The following is a 22,514-nucleotide window of genomic DNA, read 5'->3' on the forward strand; positions in this document are numbered from 1 at the left end:
TTTTTAGTGGTTTCCGTAAATTCTCTCTTAGCTGTCGCTATTTCTTTCTTAACGTTATTTCTAGCTTCTATATACTTCAGTCTGTTTGAACTGGACTGATGTCGGTTAAACCTACGGTATGCATGCTGCTTTTGAGTAATGGCAGTTGCACAAGTCGACGTAAACCATTGGGGAGAGTGGGGCTTACTATAAAATTTCCGCATGGGAACATGCGCTTCGATTGCAGTTTTGAACCACTCAGTGGTCTCGTTTGTACACTGTTCAGCAGGGAGAGAGAAAATATTTTTCCATGGAGCATCTCTAATTAGTTCCCTGATGGCTTCCCAGTCAGCCTTATTATAATATCTCGTTGTTTTGAGCACTGGCTCTTCAGTTTTGGGTCTAGAGTTTAGGGCGATTTCAACCATTATCACTGCATGATCAGCGTTCCCGAGTGGGCTGTGAGCCTTCGTTATGCAGTCATCGGGAACTGTGGTCAAAAAACTGTGCGTCATATCACCCTCTCCTCGGTATATGTTAAGAAGAACAAACCCCTGTCTGATGTATAAATGTCTTCCCCTCAGGAATTGTTACAGTCTTCGTCATGATGCAATATATATAAATGTCATTATTATTTTAATATCGGTGTTATAAGAACTGTTAAATATGAACACCCCAGTAAGAAATATAAGAACTGTTAAATATGAACACCCCAGGAAGAAATATAAGAACTGTTAGATATGAACAACTCAGGAAGAAATATAAGAACTGTATAAATGTCTTCCATCAGAATTGTCATCACCATCATTAACCCCGTTATATATGTCCCGTCATCTTTAATATGTACCTCTATTTATGGAAGCCAATAAGGCCACACACACACACACACACACACATATATATATATATATATATATATATTTATATATTCATATATATATATATATATATATATATATATATATATATATATATATATATATATATATATACAGACGTTCTTCTATCATCAACGCTCCGATCCCAGTCTGGCATCAATTGAAATGAATAGCTCTCCTCTTGGGGAGGCTCCATATTTTGAAAATTTTCTAGGTCTGGTATTAACTCCTTATCTGAGTTGGAACACGTACATCAAATCCGTTGTCAAGGCTACTACAAAAATCGTAGGATCATTCTACTTGCATGAGAGCTAAATACGTCGGAGGATGGATTACTGTTTACACATCTGGTCAGGACCTGCTAGAAGTAGATGATCTTGTCTTGACAAACTTCAAAATAAACTTCGTAGCCTAGTGGGAGATGCCTTTTTCTCTTTCCTGCAACTTTTCTTCACAGAGAAAAGATGTTTCGAGACTGTCTCTGCTTTATTCTTATTGTCATGGCAAGTTCTAGTCTGAGCTTCTATTTATGGTCTCCCTAGTTTGACTTGCACGAAAAGCATTGATCTAAATGAAACCACTATCAATAATTTCCCGTACTCTTTATCTGTGCTTAAACCTAAACGTAGATTCCATGAACAAAGTTTCTTATTTAAGAATTGCACGCCTGTGAAACTCTGTTCTGTTTTCCTGCTTTCAAACTGAATCCAATATGGTCGTCTTGAAGTCCAACGTAAATAATTTTTTCAAGGGTCATCCTTTTAAGTAATCGAATTTACCAAATTTCCATTACTAACGATTACGATGACATGTTCCCATTGACTATTTTACACTAAATAACCCTTATCCTCGAGTGTCCTCCAGGCCTTGAAAAGTGGTTACTCTTTGGTAATAGAAATTATAAAAATGTTCAACACCTGCAGATACTAGTGTTTCACCATTTCGTGAATTATCAGTGCAGGAAGTCACGAGTTCAGCCGGTCGGAATACTCGAACCCGGCCACAAAGTCACCCTTTACCGTGATTAGTAAAGAACAAATCGTACGGCCCATAACCGTTGAGATTTAATTAAACATTCCTTATTAAATATCGAGATGTCCGTCCCAAATGAGCTAATGATTATAACATACTGATCTATGCATGCGAGCTTTAGTGACAAACTTTTATTTCAACTTTAAAGTGCTCAAAAATAAGAACCGAGTTGAGACACAAATAAAACAAAAAAAATAATAAATTAAATGAATAGACTAAAGATCTAATTAATTAAGAAATTTCCCCCACTCTATATCTGTGTCTAAATCAAAACGCGGATTCCATGAACAAAGCTTCTTTCTTAGAACTGCACGCCTGTGGAACTCTGTTCCGTCTGCCTGCTTCCCACCGGACTACAACTTGGATGTCTTCAAGTCCAACGTTAACAAATTCCTAATGAACCGCCCCCTTAAGTAAACACTTCATCAAATCTCCACACTAACGTAATGTACTTGCAATAACCCTTATCATCCCTGAGTGGCTTCCGGGCCTTGATAAGTGGTGATCACTGTGTAAAAAAAAAAAAGAATAATATCCGGTTTCAAGAAAGTTCAAGTTTAAGAATTTTTGCTCGTAAGTTAAAACAGAATTACGAATATCGCACCCCCCCCCAATTCATAAACACCAGAAGAAGATCTATCAAAACAGGATTAGACGGGTTACACTGTTTCATACCGATACTAACAAATTAAAAACATGCTTAGATACGTATTAACATTGTATTACTTTCAATATGTCTGACGAGATGCCAACCTGGAAAATTGTAAAATTATATAAAGTTTAAAATTGTCTAGTCGATTCCAAAACAATTGTAACATTCGCAAAGATTCGAATATGATGTAATCATTTACCTAGTTGTTAGATTTTTTTTTCAAGTATATATGGATGCTCGATTACAGAAATGTTAACCATGTTGCTTAATATTTGAGTCAGTTAATGGCTTAATTTTTATTGATATATGGACATTTCCACTGACTAATAGATTTTAATATATTAAACGTTTAGGAAAACTTGTCTAACATATATATATATATATATATATATATATATATATATATATATATACTAGCAGGCTTACCGAAATTGCCCGGTACAAGAATATGCTTAAATATGATATTTTGATCTATGCAGATTTCAAATTTATTATAACACTAGCCTGGGTGCTCGGCGTTGCCGGGGTGTTTGAAGGTGTGTGTTGAGCAAAAAAAAATAAATAAATAAATAAAAAAAGAAAAAAAAAGGAAAAGGCAAAGTGGTAGAAGGAAGGCTCGAACCCTACAGCGAAGAAGGAAAAGAACGTGAAAAAAATAACATGACGTCTTTGCCGTTGCGGACATCGCCAATCCGGAAATGGCGAATATTTAAATTAAGGCTAGTCAATCGAAAACAGGGGATGACTTTCGAAAATATTGGAAATAAAAACGACCCCTCTCTGTAAAAACCTGCCTAGATTCGGTTAGAAAGAATTAATGTGTTTAGCCAATTTTTCGATATATGTCGTTCGAAGCGTCGCGTTTCAAAACGATACGGATATCGTGAAAATCCGTCGCCTCTGTCAAAAGTTTAAGGCAAACATACATATATTTAAACAGATATTTGAGATTTATATTATAGACTAGCCTTGGTGTCCGGCGTGTCTGTGCGTTTGCAGGTGTATGTTGAGCAAAAAAAAAAAAGAAGAAAAGTGGTAGTAGGCAGGCAGGCTCGAATCCGTGGCGCAAAGGCGGAAAAGAAAAGGAAATGAAATCTGACATTTTACCGCTACTCATGACGTGGCCGGAAGTCTAAAGCATTCAAATTTAACGTAGTCAATCAAAAACAAAAGATGACTTACAGAAATGGCGTTGCTTTTAAATTTCTCACGAAAGCAAATTAGACACAAGGTTGTTTTTAATGTGGAAGAAAAGCAGATCTCCCCAAAAAGCGGGCACTGTGGCAGTATTAAAATAAATAGTAATTGTATCAGTAAAAAGTGCTTTCCCATACGTTTACCAAGGACTAATTATAGAACAGATACTACCCGGCCCAAAGGTTAAGCATTTGTGTTCGAATAGTGTTGCTTTATTTATACGAAAATTACAAACAAGCACTGGGGACGACGGCACGGTGGAATTTTTTGACTCAAAAAAAAATAAAGGAAAGAAAGGATGTCCGTCTGCGAATGCGAGATATTACGATCTGTGAAGTATAAGAAAACTACTCGCGGAATCTGACCGACGCGAGAATTCCGATGTAAAAAGCCTTTCGTGGGCATACACAAACGCTCGCACTTATTTTGCCCTTTATATAGTAGGTTTTATTCGACCCAATATAAAGTAATGATTTAAAAAGTAAAAAATAAAATGACTCATGCGCGCTCACCGAAAATCGAAAGCAATACGTTAAACTTACAATTTACTTTTTCCTTAATATTAATGGCTGCACTATGAAGACGTTTTCTGCAAAGCTGAAATGAAAATAAACGGTAGGATGTTTCCGTATAAACTATGGCAAAATACACATAGTAAACATATTAGTGTATTTATCCTTCTGCAAAAGATCGCCGGCAACAATAGAAAAATATTTCAATGGAGCTGGACTACTTAGACAAATATATAAATATAGTAAAGTTCAGGTATGACTAGAAAAGGTCAAAGTAATATGATTTCCAGATGAAAACGAAGGAATATGAACTCACAAATATTTATTTGTTTCTATAGGGAATATGAAGTCATTATAGCGCACGTGCCGAAGGGCAGAAAGAAGTAAAGGCGTAATGTAGGTCGCCTTAATTGATAAAGAACAATAAGATCGAAAAAGTTCGACATCGATTTCGCTTACACTGCCTCAAATCAGTTAGATATTGATTTGCAGGAGAGGTATAATATAATTCATTATTTTGTTTTAGGCGAGTTTTATGTAAAAGAGAATTGCGTGCCCATTGGCCATAAAAAGATTCCGTGCGATTTCAGCATCACATAAAAAGAGTGAAGTCAACAAAAGAAGGCAAGAATCGGTTGCCATAATTTGGACGAAAGCCAGACAAAACCGCCGGCTCTTTCCCTCCTCCTAAATAATCGCAACCAGGAAACAGCGATAGATAAATAGTCTTCGGGCAGAGAGGTCGAACTAATCAAGTTAAAACCCCTTTTTTCTAATTCACATTTTCCCATTATTCCTCTGATATGGAAATTTCCACTTTTTATAAAAAGATTATTATTCTTACCAAAATTGTGTGTTTCATTGTGGCCAGACGGATGCTTCAGCAGCCCTGATTCAATTTTAAAAGTTTTACTGCAGAATATAACGGATACAACCACTGTCTAGTGCACATCGTTGTCTTATCCTATTTTATTCCACTTATGTGATTATTGTCATGATATCGCATGTGTTAAATAGAACATTATTATTCTCTTTCTCTTAATTTCTTCTTTTCTCCTTATATATATATATATATATATATATATATATATATATATATATATATATATATACGCGCGCACACACACACACACACATATATATTATTTTAAAAATATAATTATCCACTGACACGTGTTCCGTCGTTTACGATTCATCAGAGCGGCTGAATCTAGCGAGATTAAAAATCGGGACACCGGGGTAATGAGACTAAACCCCTTATTGTTCCCCCATCTCGCACGACTGTCTAGATATATCGCTAAAACAAAAACAAACAACATCTAAATAGATCGCGATATATCCAGACACTCGTGAGAGATGGGTGAGCATAAGCCTAACGAATTCTCACGAGAATGAAACGCAGAATATTTTGTGTAGCTTAATTGCTATATATTTTTATTGCTTACTTACTATAAATATATATATATATATATATATATATATATATATATATATATATATATATATATATATATATATTAATGCTGGGACGACTAATCAGAACTGTGGCTCGAAATGATTGTAAAATTTTAAAGTATCGGAAAAAGTTTTTCCTATTTTCAAATGCCAGAAACGATTATTTACTGGGCGTTTTTTCATTTGATTTTGTTTGAAATAAATCCTTCGACAGATGGTAGTAATGTTAAAATAATAAATATTTATGGTTTTAAGTTATCAGTAAAACTAAAATCCATGAATCCGCCTCAATAAAGTCATGAAGTTAGTTTATTATTCTATATTTTATTCTCTCTAATGAGAAATATATACATTTTCGTAATTTCTTGGATATTATCCTTCCTTCTTCTGAATATTTGATGATTTATTAAATTATGTAAATTTTATTATTCATATTTTAAATTTTATGTATATATATATATATATATATATATATATATATATATATATATATATATATATATAATAGGACAACAAGAGTATGAAATGAAGTCACAAAACTATATATTGGTAGATATAGAATGGATCATTTATTGAATAATGGAATACAAGCAAAATGTGTGGGATATAAGCGGCTCTTTATGCCAGGGCATTTCGAAGCCTAATGCTTCTCATCAAAAGAGTAGAGAATGTGCTAGGTAGCAGTGGAAGATGCGGTGTCTAGCGTAGGGTTCATTAAAGAACGAACAGGATTAAGAGGAATTATAGAATGTTGGGGGACGCTTTATTGAATTCTAAATAAATAAAGGAGAAGCTTGCTATATATAATATCATATATAAGATTGTATATGGTTTTTAACATAGTGTTGAGTTGAAGGGGTATATGTTTTAGAGCTAAATTGGGGGGTATTGTTGCTGCGTGGTAATTTATTTTAACGGTTTGTGGGGTGTCTATTATCTATGGAGTGATATTTTTGACAGGTGCAACGTAAACGGAAAAAAGGCGGCTATAAAATTGCTTATAATTTTGGGGAGGGGGTTATGCAAGGTTATAATATTGATTAGGTAATATGCGGAAATATGTTAAAGTTTCCTCTGTTATGATATAAGGAGTATGATTATAAGGGGAAAGTCGGAGGATCGGATGACAATGTCTATGAGTGCGTTTAACTCGATGCAAAATGTTTAATGATACATAAAGTTGGCAAAGTGGAAGAGTAAGGATACATTTACTACTTATAAAAGTAGTAATAATATCAATAATAGTAGGGTAATTATAATAATGAGAATGATAATAATAATGATAATTATAATAATAGTAAAATAATAAAGATAAAAAAATAAAAGCAAAAATGAAGATAAAATAAAGATAAAAATAAAATAAAAATAATATTACCAATAGCTGTGATAAAACGTAATGTCACTGGTAATAACAATGAAAATGAAGATAATGGTAACGGTTCTGGTAACAATGACGGGGATAGTAACGGGGATAATAATAATAACAGCAATAATAATAATAATAATAATCATAATAATAATAATAATAATATTAATAATAGCAGTAAAAACAAGGCAATAATAATAATGATAATAATAATAGTAATAACAATACACCTGCCACTAACTCCACTATCATCATCACCACTACTACTACTAATAATAATGATAATAATGTTTATAATAATTACTAGGAGAGACGTAAAAGAAAGGGATACAGACAAGTAGGGGTCAGAATAACAGGAAATAGGGTTGAGAAGTGAGGGGAAAGTGGTCTCGTGAAAAAATAAAATAAAGTAAAAGAAAAGAATATATATATACATACATACACACACATATATACACATATACACATATATACATATATACGAACACAGATACAAAAATAAAATACACACACATAAAAAGTGGGTATATTGAAACTAGATGTAGAATCAGCCGGGAAAGCGTAAGAGTTCGATGAGCAAAAAAAACCTTGGGTTTTATTAAAGAAGTCCTTCACTGGGAAAGATAGTTTCAAGAGTCCACATTAAAACATTAAATTTCATGAAATCCGATTATAAAGGCCATCAAATTTATGTTTTTTTTCATGAAAAAACAAGGACTAGAAAATTGAATATATACTTTCTCGTTTATGAACACGAGGGACAAGTCTATCCATTCGGCGTAGCTACTTTTTGTAATAGTTTTAATATCCAAGAGATGTTGCAAGAAGCATGGTTTACAGCTGTTCGTTAAAATTCCATATTTCTCCATTAAATTTTGTGTTAAATTGATTGGATCGTCTTGCATAGATGCGCTGGTTTGGTGAATTTTTTCCTCCTATTTTGGATGGCAAAAAAGGGTATTTGTTCAAACGGACACTCTTGTGATGGAATAAGTCTCCTCTTGTGGAATTGAATTCTCTCTTTTCCTCTTACGCATTAAGCTATATATATATATATATATATATATATATATATATATATATATATATATATATATATGAGTGTGTGCGTGTGTAAAGTGTTACAGTTAACTATTGCACAGAAACTGACGATCATAAAACCACAGTTTTATTGCATTTTTTAATGTTACTATCATATGAATGGCAAATGTCTGTGTGTATATGTGTATGTTTGTGAGTTTGTTTTTCGACTAAAACTAATAAAAACATCAAAACAAAAACCCATATTAATTATATATAAAATTTAGTAACATTATTTATCTTGATATTAAACTCATGCAGATTTTATCTAGAAGTCGATTTTCTTGGCATTCAGAAATAAACTAAATGGAAGTAACTGTTTCCTTATTTTTTAAATTTAGGTATCACTTCTCTCATATGAAAGCAGGTATGAGCGCGTGTGAAGATAAAAGCAACAGCCGTTTTGAGCGCGTTTTAGCAGCAGCAGCCATTTTGAGCGCGTATGCAAATTGGCAAGTGTGTGCGGGCTTGCATCCGAAGAAAAATAATCAAATGAAAAAATGCACCATGTGGCGAGGAGTAAAAAATTTAAAAAAACGCGACCGTTGGAGATTAGCATTGTATTGGCCGCAAAAAACTTTTAAGCTGGTGTCGGGTTGACAGTGTTCTGTTGAACTCATAGCAAACGAAACAAACAGTTAGAAAAGAAAAACAAGAAGTAGAAATAGTTTGGCAAGTAATGGTGATAAAGATGAAAAGGCCAAGTCGGATTTCTTTCGTTCTGTTTACTTGTTCCTTTTCGACAGTACCAGGCTGCCTGAGAGTTCGAGAAAGCTTTGAACTGTAACGAACAGGCATCGAACGTAACGGCCATCTTTATGTCGACTCATTCTTAATGAAATCTATAAAAGCGAGTTTTGTATGCATGTGTGTGTGCGCGCGTAGATGAGAGAAAATGGGTTGGGAAGTGAAAAAAAAGAGAGAGGAAGAAAGAAAACGGGAGATGGAAAGAAGCTGAGAGATAGAAGTTTTAACAGAAATATATGTCACTTTCCCCTCTGACGACGATGTGAAACCTAGCTAGTATGTTTAAATTTAACCGTACAGGTTTTATAAGCATAGAGTGAATATCTATTTACTAATAAGGTTTCCATAATATTTAAACGATGCGTGCAGTTGAAAAAGTCGGAGAGAAACATTAGATTTATTGTTGAAAGTACAAATTAGATAAAATAAATAAAAAGAATGGCTAATGAACCATCATGTAAAGATTTCTCAATTACAAGCAGCACACGAAAAACATTAACACACAAAATATTTATTACAACAATCATCCTTAGCAAAACGTGATTACATTTCAAAAGAGTAAAAACAAATAAGAATCGGAAAATATTTTCTTTTCAATCGCAAATCCGTTCGAGCTTCCTTTTGATATAGTCACGCAATCGTCGTCGTACCACATGTTCTAGTCTACAATTTGTTAGATATTAACATTATTATAATGAATATTCTGTGTCTGTATGTTTGTTAATATTACTCGATATATATATATATATATATATATATATATATATATATATATATGCTGGAAGTGTTTCCAGAATTATGCACTATCCCCCATAAAAATTCATAAATGAGCCAGTGATGTTTTTTTCATGTATCTAACTAGCGGGGAGAGCGGCTTTGCCCGGGCGAAAAATACGCTTAATGTGATATTTTAATTTGTTCAGATTTCGTAAATATTATTTCAGAGTCGTGATTTCAAAAGTGAAAAAAAAGTGTTAGCTAGAATCGAAACTGAAAGCAAAACGGTTGCATTCAAAACAATCAACGTTACCATTGTACTAACGTGACAACGTGCGGGTCTGAGTGGTTTAAATTTTACAACAGGGTTTATGTGTAACAGTCACGTTACATAGTATGCATCAATTATAAGCCAATACAATCTCTTATTCTTACACTACTCAACAGACACGCTGGAGATAACATTAAAACCATTAAAATATTTAATTTCAATAGCTAAATCTATAGATTTCAAATACATATTATGTCTTTATATTATACTAGCGGGGGTACCCGGCGTTGCCCAGATGTTTGGAGTTGTGTGTTTTTTGGTAAATGAAAACAAAAATCGTTGATCGGGCGTTTGCTTAAAAAATAACGAAGCCTTGACGCGCAGTTGGAAAATAATAAAGTGTGAGAAAAAAAAAGTGCGACGTTTAATGGCAGGTTCCCGTTTTTGACGACTTAATGGCGTAATATTTGAGTGCGGGAGTGTTTTATTTACCGCGAGTCTGTTCGCTTCTTTTTTTTATACGAAAAATGCTCAATGCACATGCGGCGATTGAAAAACAACGGACATATGATATTTACAACAAAAAAGCGACGAATAATAGTCTGAGGGTTTAACGTCAGGCCGCTCAGGGAAACATACCTCGACAATCCTTGGGTCTTGTTTCGACCTATCTAGGAAACTGTAAATGAAGATTCGTCCTAATAATTCGACAATAAGTCATAGATGTATGTTCAACAACTTTATTTCTTGTATGTTTCCTCATTTGGCCAGCTGTAAATTTGCCCCTAAGTTCTATATACTATCCACATTTTTATTCCCGGCGTCGTAGCTATTCTCAACCGGTCGCCAACTGGTCTGTTTCTCGACTGTCTCTCTCAAACTCTAACTTCGTACTTGAAAATCTACGTTTATCAAAAACTATTTCCCTTTTGTAATTACGTCATTAACACACGTGGAATTAAAGATCACCTGATCTTCTTACCATACTCTATATATTTATCTAGAAAATCCTTTAATTTTCAGATAAAATTCCTCTGTTTGATAACATTCCGATTTGTTGTAAATAAATAATGTATCTTAAAATACCTATATTAGCTGATATTCTATTTTGACTACGAAACACAATAATAATTATCAATCAGAACACCTTCCGCTATGGCCATGGAACAAACTCGTCCGCCTAATATTTGCGGACAATGTGGACTGGGAAAAATACATAGAGTCCAAGAAAAGGGTATTTACTTGTTCCCCCAGAAAGCAAATTAGGTACAATACCGATGTTTAATGTGAGGAGTGAAGGGGAAATAGGGACCATTTCCCCGGGGAGTAGGGGAGCTGGATAGTGACAGTTGGTATGAAGGGTTTTCATTACATTGACCAAGATCTTATATGTGGAGTTGCCCCCACATACGGGTTTTGCTTGCAGTATCTGCCGGGACAGATGCTACACTTTGATCTTAGCCAAAACGCCACGGAAAAGGGTATTTATTTGCTCCACCGCCAAGCACTAATGTGAGGAGTGAAGGGGAAACGGGGACCAGCTCCCCGGGGAGTAGGGGTGCTGGATAGTGATAATTGGTATGAAGGGTTTCCCCTACATTGACCAAGGTCTTATATGTGGGGTTGTATTTATTTGCTTCCCCACCGAGCAAATTAGGTACAATGGCATTTTTAAATGTGGAGAGGGAGCGAGGGTGTGGGAAAAAGTGTACCAGCTCCCGATGAGTGGGGGATGGGAGCTGAGTAGTGACAATTGGTATAAAACATTGCCCCTACATCGACCAAGGTCTGATACGTGGTGCTACCCCCACATATAGTATTTGCTTGCAGTATCTGCCGGAGTAGATACTACACATTTATCCTGGCCACGATGCTCAGAAAAAGGTATTTATTTGCTCCCCGATCGAGGAAATACGCCATAAAGCCTATTTTTAATTTGAGGAGTGAGGGGGAACTGAGGACCAACTCCCCGGGGAGTAGGGGAGCTGGATAGAGGACATTGCCAAAACTGCTGCAAAGAAGGTGGCTACCCTTTATCTAGCAGGAAGACTACTCACGCCTAAGAGTATCCTGTACCTTTACAAGACCACCATTCGCCCATGCATGGAGTATTGTTACCACATTTGGGCTGGTGCATCTACCATCTTGTAGGTCCAAAAAAGAGTTGTCAACATAATCGGCCCCATTTTATCAACTAAGCTCCAGCCCCTGTCTCATCGCCGCAATAGTGCATCACTGTGCCTGTTTTACAAATATTTTAATGGAATGTGTTCTGATGAACTCATTTCACTTGTACCCCCTCGACGTACACCCCCCTCCCGACAAACCTACTTAGCAATAAGATCTAACCCCTTCACCGTTGTTGTCCGTAAATGCCAGAAAGCTTTCTATTCTGATAGTTTCTTCCTTCCAAACAGCTAGACTTTGGAATTCCCTCCTTGCTTCCTGCTTCCCTGGTTTTACTGATATGCAGAAGTTTAAATGTAACATTGTTAATCTTTCCTAGACATGGCCCCAAATAGTAGCCTCTTATGTCCAAGTGGCAATATGTTTTGTAAGGGGTGAACATGAGTAAAAACCAAAAAAAAAAAAAAAAACAAAAAACAATACAACACTTAAATCACGACAGAAGCTGCTGAGTATAAAAGCGTCGCATATCGGCGAATGTCAAATCGAAATCTCCCACAGTATGGCGGTCGGGTGTCAGGAAAAAACAAATTTTTTTAAATGTTAAACTTTCCCGCGATGTTCTGTTGTTTTATACCCTTCGAATGTTTTGCGCTGTTTTGATTAATTAACGTATTCTCACGTTTAATATAATGTCAGATTGTTAACTAAAGTTTATCAAGTAGAGCGATCAACAGCATGTGCAATAATATAATTATATAGTCAGAATAATAATTCTAGATTTAGTAATTAAAGAAATCTATTCCTTCTAAATTTTTTAAATTGGGTTAATTATTCGTATCGTGTATATTACTAGGGCTATTGTTCTTTCCTTGAGTGTTATTTTCGCAACGTTTCGGTTGATTTAAACACTGCCTTCTTTAGCTCTATCTTATCAAAATCAGAAATCGTTTTGTTGCACTTATTAATCTGCACAGATTTTCGAACGGAACCATTTATTTTTTCCACGGTCTCGTATCATCTCATCCCATCAGTCATGATTGTGTGAAAGTCCAAAGTATTTTACAATTGCATATTAAGTTTCAATGACAGAGGATTGAACGTGAAGAGGCTAATGCCCTTATGCACTTATGTTACCGTGCTGAAATAATATCGTTATTATTTAGAAAGCCATTCTAGACATATAGAGGGAGTAGTGTTTTGTAATTATTCTGTACATTCACCTAAAATATTAATTAAAAAGATATCGTAAAACTTAAATTTATCTTGAAAATACTATTTAAAAAAAGCACAGTAACATAAATGCATCAGTTCCGAGGAAAAATACAACTCCAGTACGCCACGTCTACTTGTGGACAATTTTATTATTAACCTTGAGAACCTTAAACATATTTTTTAGAAGTACAATTGAACTACTTACAACTTTTTATTACTTTAGGTTAAAATATCTATATAAATCTATCTACTTTGTACTTGCATTTAATTTTTGTAGACTTTTGAAAATGATGTATGTAATTGCTATACATCTTATGAAATGATTACACAATTTTTATTTTATTTTTGGTTTAAATGAACAGCTACAACAGGGATCGGAATAAACGCAACTAAAGCCTGATTGAACTTGAAAAGATGTCACAGAAACGTATAAAACGCTTCAAACTGCTTTTGGAAGTTTCTTACTTGAATCGAGCACCAATTTCGAGTGGCATAAGAGATCCAAGAAGGCAGGGAGTCTGTGAGATATGCAGAGATGATTGGGAGGATTAACATCAGAATTGATTGGTCAGGAAAAAAATTTCATGGATAAGGGCAGTTGTGTATATAGAGACAATAAGTGCATAGTTTTCTGTATCTGTATAAAAGACAAGTACACCCAGGGGTGGAGTACTGCTGCCACATATGGGCAGGAGATGCTAAAAAGCCTATCCTGCCTTGACAGAGTACAAAATAGACTTCGTGGCTTAGTGGGGGATGCCCTTTTCTCTTCTCTGCAACCTCTGTCCTACAGAAGAGACGTTGCGAGCCTGTCTTTGTTTGATCCTTATGTCCATGGCAAGTGCTCGTCTGAGCTCCAATCTCTGGCCCCCCTCGTCAATCTTTCAAACACCTGTCTAGCTGAAATAATTTTCAATAATTTTCTCCACTCTTTATTTGTGCCTAAATCAAAACGTAGATTCAATGAACAAAGCTTCTTTCTTAGAACTGCACGCCTGTGGAACTCTCTTCCGTTTGCCTGTTTTCCATCTGACTATATCTTGGATGTCTTCAAGTCCAACATAACAAATTCCTGATAAACACCACCCTTAAGTAAGGCATTTTATCAAATCTCTATTACTAACGATTATTACGATATTATCCAATTGATTACTGTACAGGCAATAATCCTTATCCTCGAGTTGCTTCTGGGCTTTGGTAAGTTGTGACTACGATGTTAAAAAACCGTTTGATGTCAGTGTGGGAAATGTAAACACATTATTCACGAGATACTGAAGATGTGGACAATGCACCAGACCAGAACTCCATCCTTGTCGTAGACTATTTGACCAAGATGGGCATCAAGACAGTTCCTCACCCTCCTTATAATCCAAACTTGCTCCCTGTAACTTTTTGCCATTCTTTAAGCTCAAGGAAAACCTTAAAGACTGTCGTTATGGCACAATTGATAGGAGTAAAAAGGCTATGATGAGGGTGATTGACACGATCACACAAAACGACTTCTATTGGGCTTTTTTGCTTCCTTTCTCCCCTTCCTTCATGATTTGCGATATTCTTCATAGAGTTTGAATAAAAGCAAAGTAAGAATTTTGGAGCTTGTCCAACTCTAATGTCACTCCAATTAGATTTCTGATCTAACAGGATATTAGTATCGTTTTCAACTATACACACAAGAAATGCGTCAAAGATTTTCATCCTGTAAATCGCATGAGTGAAAACGATTCAAGTTTTCTTTGGTGGCAACTCGTTCTTAATTAATTCTTAGACGAATGACTTCACGCACGGTAAATGCGTTTAACCCCTGGGAAATCAGTGTGCAAGAATTTATAACAAATATATATATATAACGAACTTGTATGTGACAAAATCCCATCTCTACAAATTATCCTTTGAAAAGCGATTAATCGAAGAAAAGTACAGATATAAAATAATCACTGCTACTCAACATGAAACTGTGCAATGCTGAAAACCATAATCTTCGAAGGAGACCAAATTTTTATGTGTGTACTATTAATAGTGTTTATACGAAAAATGTCTGGAAACTTATTTAAGGCATCTCGTATATAATAAAAATTAAAACGTTATGCACCCTTAGCTTAAATATGTAGCATCCAATTTTAACAATTTTTATAATCATTCTCATGATTAAAAAAACAACCAAACTATGTTATAATTAATTGTTAGGATTCTCTACAAAGACTACCGTAATATCAATTCTATACGCTCTTGTTTTTTTTAGGTGACATATTAACCCATGAAATAATGTAATGTTTATAGATCGTTAGTATCATTACTTGTTATAATATATTTAAAAAAAACTAGTTATTACATAAAATAAATGTTAATACATATATACAATAATAGAGCTAATGTTATTTCATTTTTGTATAATTTCGAATTTTTATATGCACAGTAAACCATTTAAATATATATGTGACATATTAACCCATGAAATAATTTAATGTTTATAGATTGTTAGTATCATTACTTGCTATAATATATTTAAAAAAAAAACTAGTTATTACATAAAATAAATGTTAATACATATATACAATAATAGAGCTAATGTTATTTCATTTTTGTATAATTTCGAATTTTTATATGCACAGTAAACCATTTAAATATATATGTGACATATTAACCCATGAAATAATTTAATGTTTATAGATTGTTAGTATCATTACTTGCTATAATATATTTAAAAAAAAAACTAGTTATTACATAAAATAAATGTTAATAGATATATGCAATAATAGAGCTAATGTTATTTCATTTTTGTATAATTTCGAATTTTTATATGCACAGTAAACCATTTTAAAATCTTTACATTACAGATTAACTTCCTACCAAATCAAATTTCGTATCCTAGGTTTCTCATAATAAAATGTTATAGTTGATAGTAAAATTTAGTCCTTATTTTAACTGAATTTTTTTATTCAAACTAATTTTTTTTCATAATATTTTTACCAATATTATTTGAATTATTTTAATGTTTTATTGTGTTTAAATCAAACTATCATTTTCCTGAATATATGCGTTCGTTATTTTGGTGACCAGCTGTGACCGCTTGAATTTCACCCCGTCCTACTCTGTCTACTTGTCTAGACGTCTCACCTATTTAAGCGCTAATTCATATGAAAGATGCTAATTGAACCACCTTAAGTTGAATCCAATTAAACTATAACATTTACTATTATAAAATAAGTGTTAGTTGGAAACGAATAGTTAGCATCAACTATTATAATTGAAGGGATTCTGGAATCGAACGGAGTTATTAAAAGTAACAATAAATACATTTTTATTAGATACGGTTCCAGGACTGCAGTGAATTATCCATTATAGTGAAGAATGCAAGTCAGAAATAACTTATATAACAAAGAATGTAGGTAAAGAGGAACGCTGACATATTTTACCAAGAATTAGTATGTAACCTGCTGATTGAACAACCTAGAGTTGAATCCAATTAAACTATGGAAATGATAATCATAATATAATAAAAACAAATCTTTCTAAATTTCTTATATTTTTAAAGACTGACTGTTATGAGAAACAAAAGCTTCTTTCGCCTGAGGAAATATTTTTCGATGGAAACAGTAATATTTTAGGGACATATATTAATTTTATTTATCGAAATAATATATATATATATATATATATATTATGACCACAAAAGTACATTCAATAGTAAAAATACATCGTATGAAAACACGCTTGCAAACAAATACTGGGAACTCAAGGAAAGCGGACCTTCGCCGGTAGTCGAATGGAAAATAATAAGACAAGGAAACACATGTATAGACTTAGACGATCCATGTAGATTATGCGTCCATAAAAAAATACATCCTATACTTAAAAGAACCCCAACATCTATCAAAGTGTAGGAGAGAAATAGCGAACAACTGTGTTCACAAGAAAAATTACTCTATGATAGAGATACACAATATATTTAAAACAAACAATAACAATAGAAAATAAACAAATTAAAAAAATTAAAAAACAAAATAAAATAATATAAATAAATAAACATCCATATTCATAAAGTATCACACATAACATATGAAAAAAAAATCTTAACCTAGATTTAAAACCGGTCAAGACACTAAATATCTACGATAAATAGAACACACAAAGAAACGGGTCAACCGGAGGACAATGGGGCCTTTGTCCTGTAAGTGCCTGCTCATTAGCTGATTAGAAAGGGTTCGGTGGATACTAGAAAGATGATTGGCTCACTAAAAATCAATAGAAGGTGCGTATATAAAAACGCGAGTCAACCACAAAATTCTCGCATAAGCGTGAAGAATCCCAAAGTGGATGAAACGTGGAATATATATATATATATATATATATATATATATATATATATGTGTGTGAGTGTGTGTGTGTGTGTGTGTGTATGTAGGTATGTGTGTGTGTGTCTTGCAGCAACTATTCCGATAGTTTCGAATTTATTTAATCATGCCCCCATTCTTTTATAATTTTCTTTGAAAAGTTGATGAGTTCTAACCATTCTGATGGGACAGTGGAGAAAATATTTTTTAACAAATTACATAATAATTATATGATTGTTTCTGAGGTGTTATTAATTAAGCATTTAAACATTTTTAAAGAAATAAACGATAGAATTAACAGCATATTAATACTTGGAATATAGACTTTTTGTCATATATATACTTTTTAGTCATATTACACATACATTCATAAATAATAGCATTGAGATAAAGCGTGAAATAAAAATGATTAAGCAAATTCTCACATAAAACACACATACATTAAAAACCGTGCAATAGTGTGGCGATCGACCATGGTCCATCGGTAAAGTATGAGAATGCGAAGACTGATGTCATGAGTTCGATCCTAACCTGTGCTGACGACGGCTAAAAGCCAGAAACACGCGTGTCCATATGTATACTTTTATGCACGTAAAATAATATTTAATTATATAAATAAATAAATTCGTCCCATAAAAGATAAGGCGATCCATCCATATAGATATATAAAGAAGAACAAGAGTTTATAGTTCTTAAATTCCGCTAAGGTAGCGGAAAAATAAAAATAACAGCGTTGCAAAATTGTTAATATCGCTAAAAAATGCCCACAACAAATCTTATATATATATATATATATATATATATATATATATATACGTCCTGTGTGGCTTGGTTGCCTGGGTATTTTAGAACTTTCTACCTACGTATTGAGCGCTATTGAAGTAAATACTTGAGGTTTACGCATAGAGTAATACTTTTGTATATTTGTTTAATTAAATTAGGTAATCATATGTGTATATGTATATATGCATATATATATGAGTATGTGTATATGTATGAATGTATATGCGAGTGTACGTGCTTATATATATATATATATATATATATATATATATATATATTTGTATATGTGCATGCATGTGTGGGGGTATGTATATGTATGTGTATAAGTAACTGCCTTAATAGCATAATTCTAAGTATTTTCTGTGTGGATAGATATTTTATATAAATATAATTAAATAATGAAAATAAACAAAATAAATTAAAACTTTATAAACTTGTTATATAGTCCTAACAAATGTAAATACTGATAGCATATAGGATGGGACAATATATTTTAATTAATATTTAATGTGGACAATGATAAGTATGTTGATATATTTCATATAATATAGTATTTAACTGTGGAGTGATAAAAAAGAGCATACATATATGGAGTGAAGGAAGAATAAATACTTAAATTAGTATAGGGAATAAAAATTGATCATGATATTAATAAGTTTGATAGTAATGTTTATATATGATAAAGTTGAGTTTATTAAGTAAGGTAATTGATGGATTAGAAAACTAAATGGTAATAATCATAATATTAAAAATGTATTTATAGTAATCAGACTCCAAATATTGATCTAAAAATAAAATGTATATGATGCAACAAGTGATTAATTGACTGGTAAGTGGTTACAACTGTATAAGCCAAATGGTTTAATTGTTAGAATGAATCTAAAAACCAATGTTATAGTTATAATAAGATATATCGATCGAAAATCTATGAAGATAAACTATATATTTTTAATATATGTACTCATTAAATAAACGTCTATGTATTCATTTTAGAATTAGTAGTTAAATTAAAAAATAATTAAAGTATATAAGAGAGGGGGTTTAAAGTATAAGCAAAACCTGGGTTGGATATGGTCTAGAATTTTATAATTAAAACTATATTTATAAATGTAATTAACTATAATTAAAATTAGAATTAGTCTTAACTTAAATATACATTGATTTAATTATAATTAAAATAACAAGTTATAAAAGTAAGAAACTCTGAAACAGACTTAGAGAATTAGGATATACACAACGATAAACAATAATTATACTTAAATAAGGAACAAGTTCGCAAAATATTCATTAATACTGGATTGTCGTATGCAGAATTGAGTAAAGTTTGTGAAATGTGAAATTAAAAATGTTACTTTCAATTTAAATAATAATATGAATAAATATATAAATAAATAAAAATTAAAGTAAATGTAAGTAATTAATTAATTTAAAATTCAACATTCTAAGATATTAAGTATAACTTATCACTATAGATTTTTAATACCTAAATTTTATATTGTAAAAATTAGTGAATTAATTTATATGAAAATGTAAAAGATATTAAAACTATTTTAAAATTACTGATTAGTTGAATATGGATATCTACGTGTTGGTTAAATAAATACATATACGGAAATGTTAATAAAAATCCCTGTCCTTTTCTCTCTTACTTTCCCTCTCTATTCTGCTCTAACCAAGTATGCCGACATGTTCCACAAATCCCAAAACCTCAACATGAAATATCTCCAGAATAAAAACTCGAATAAACCTAGAACCCCATCGTCCAACGTAGAGCCCTACTACCATGTCTCCTTCTTCAACACCAGGGGTCTACGTTCAAACCTTCCAGAGGTTGAAACCCAATTACAGGAGACGAAACCGGACATATTCTTTCTAAGCGAAACTGGAATAGGGGCGACTATTCCCTAGATGAATTCATAATTAACGGATACTCTAACTTAACATCTAAATCTGACCCCCAAGACTGCCATGAGCATGGAATATGTGCCTACATTAAAGATGGCTTCACGTGTGGCAGGGATATCTCTAGAGAATATCCTAATTTTCCTTATATGTGGTTCGGGGTTGCACTTGCTTACACCACTGCATTTATATTTGCCCTCTATCGGTCCCATAACAGCGGAGTTACTATTTTTAAGAGTATACGTGAAATAGACCACATCCCCTCTGCACATCCCTCGGCTAACATTCACATCTGTGGGGACTTCAACGTCCATAACGTGGAATAGTTTACCCACTCAAATAAGACAGATGATGAGGGGAGGTTCTGTTATGATTTTGCCATTGCTTATGACCTCACTCAGATTGCTCGCGAGCCCTTCCGTGTGCTCGATACTACAGGTCAGTATGCCAACCTTCTAGACATTTTTCTCTCCACTTCCCCTGAGCTATGTTCATGTTCCCTTCTTTCTCCTCTAGAATCCTCCGACCACTCCGCCGTATCCGTTAAGATAAAAATTAAATGTAATAAGACCCCAGACGTATCCCTCCACCGTACTGTGTACCGGCTGACTGGGATAGCTTCCGTACATTCATATCTGATCTACCGCTGCATTCCATGTTTAAAAAAGATGTCCTCTCTAGTATAAGACCTGACCGAATGGCTAATTGTAGGCATAGACCGATTCATCTAAAAGAATCCAGCAAATACCTACCAGCCAGCCAGAATTTGCTGCTGCCATCACGCACAGAAATCACTTTTTCCATAGCTACCAAAGTAATAGATGCACTGAGACTAAAGCTGCTTTCAGGAACGCCAGCAATCACTGTAAAAGAGTAATAGAAAATGCAAGAACGCTATATGCTCAGTCCTTTAAATCATATTCCCACTAGTTTTTGCAAATAACAAATAGGATCCTGAACAGAAGCGTGCGATCTATCCCAATATTATCAATGGACCTGAGGTCATCTCGTCAGCATCAGACAAGGCCAAACTATTTGCTAGGAACTTTGCAGCTAATTCTACCCCCTGCGACGAAGGCCATCAACTCCCCATATTCCTCCTATAACACAGAACACGCTAGGTAACATACAAATACCTGTGCATGACTTCGCCAAGCTAATCAAGAACCTTGATTTCTGTAAAGCAACTGGCTCTGACGGCATCCCATTTATAGTGTTAAAAAGCTTTAACCAAAGCTTGCTCCCATTCTTACGAAACTGTTTAAGCGTTGTCTTAGGGAGAAATGCTTTCCAACACTCTGGAAAACCTCATCAGTATGCCATGTATTTAAGAATTCAGGTGATAAGTCATCTCCCTCTCAGTACAGACCAATAAGTCTCCTGTGTCATGAGTAAGTTGCTGGAATCCATATTAAATAGAGAAATAGTCAACCACCTCAGCAGAAATAACCTTCTTAGTGGCACGCAATATGGTGTCCGTTCTGCAATATCTACCGCAGATGTGCTTACGTGGTATATCTCATAGGATTAGTGAATCTCTTGACAAAGGCTTCCTTTCTAGGGCAATTGCTCTTAACATATCGAAGGTCTTCGACAAGGTATGACATAAAGGTCTACTTCACAAGATTTCCAGCTACGATATAACTGGAAATGTTTTCTCTATCATTAAATCATTTCTCTATGATAGGCCCATAAGAGTAGTTGTCGATGGACAAAAATCAGAAGCCTGCAGTATTAATGCTGGAGTCCCTCAGGGGTCAATCCTGGGCCCAATTTTCTTCCTGATCTACATCAATGATCTCCCTAAAACATACTTAAATCATTCGTTGACATATATGCTGATAACACGACCATCTACGCCAATACATCAAAAGCTGTAAATGACAAAGTTCTCTCTGATTCTCTATCCTCTGATCTCGAGAGTGTGGTTCAGTGGGGGAAGACGTGGCTAGTTACCTTTAATGTATCTAAAACCAAGCTCCTATCTTTACATCATCAACGCTCTGATCCCCATCTGGCATCAATTGAAATAGATTACTCTCGTCTAGGAGAAGCCCTATGTTTTGACAAGCTTCTGGGCTTGACCTTTACTCCTGATCTGAAATGGAACACGTACATAAAGTCTGTTGCCAAGGTCGCTGGAAAGATGGTGGGATCCTTCTACCGCGCCAAAAGATTTCTCACTACTGATGCAATTCTCTATCTATATAAAAGCCAAGTCCGCCCAAGGACGAAATACTGCTGCCATATCTGGGAAGGAGCTGCTAAAA

This window comes from Euprymna scolopes, chromosome 16 (assembly GCF_053919585.1).
Source record: "Euprymna scolopes isolate OS-2025 chromosome 16, ASM5391958v1, whole genome shotgun sequence".
Lineage (NCBI taxonomy): Eukaryota > Metazoa > Mollusca > Cephalopoda > Sepiida > Sepiolidae > Euprymna > Euprymna scolopes.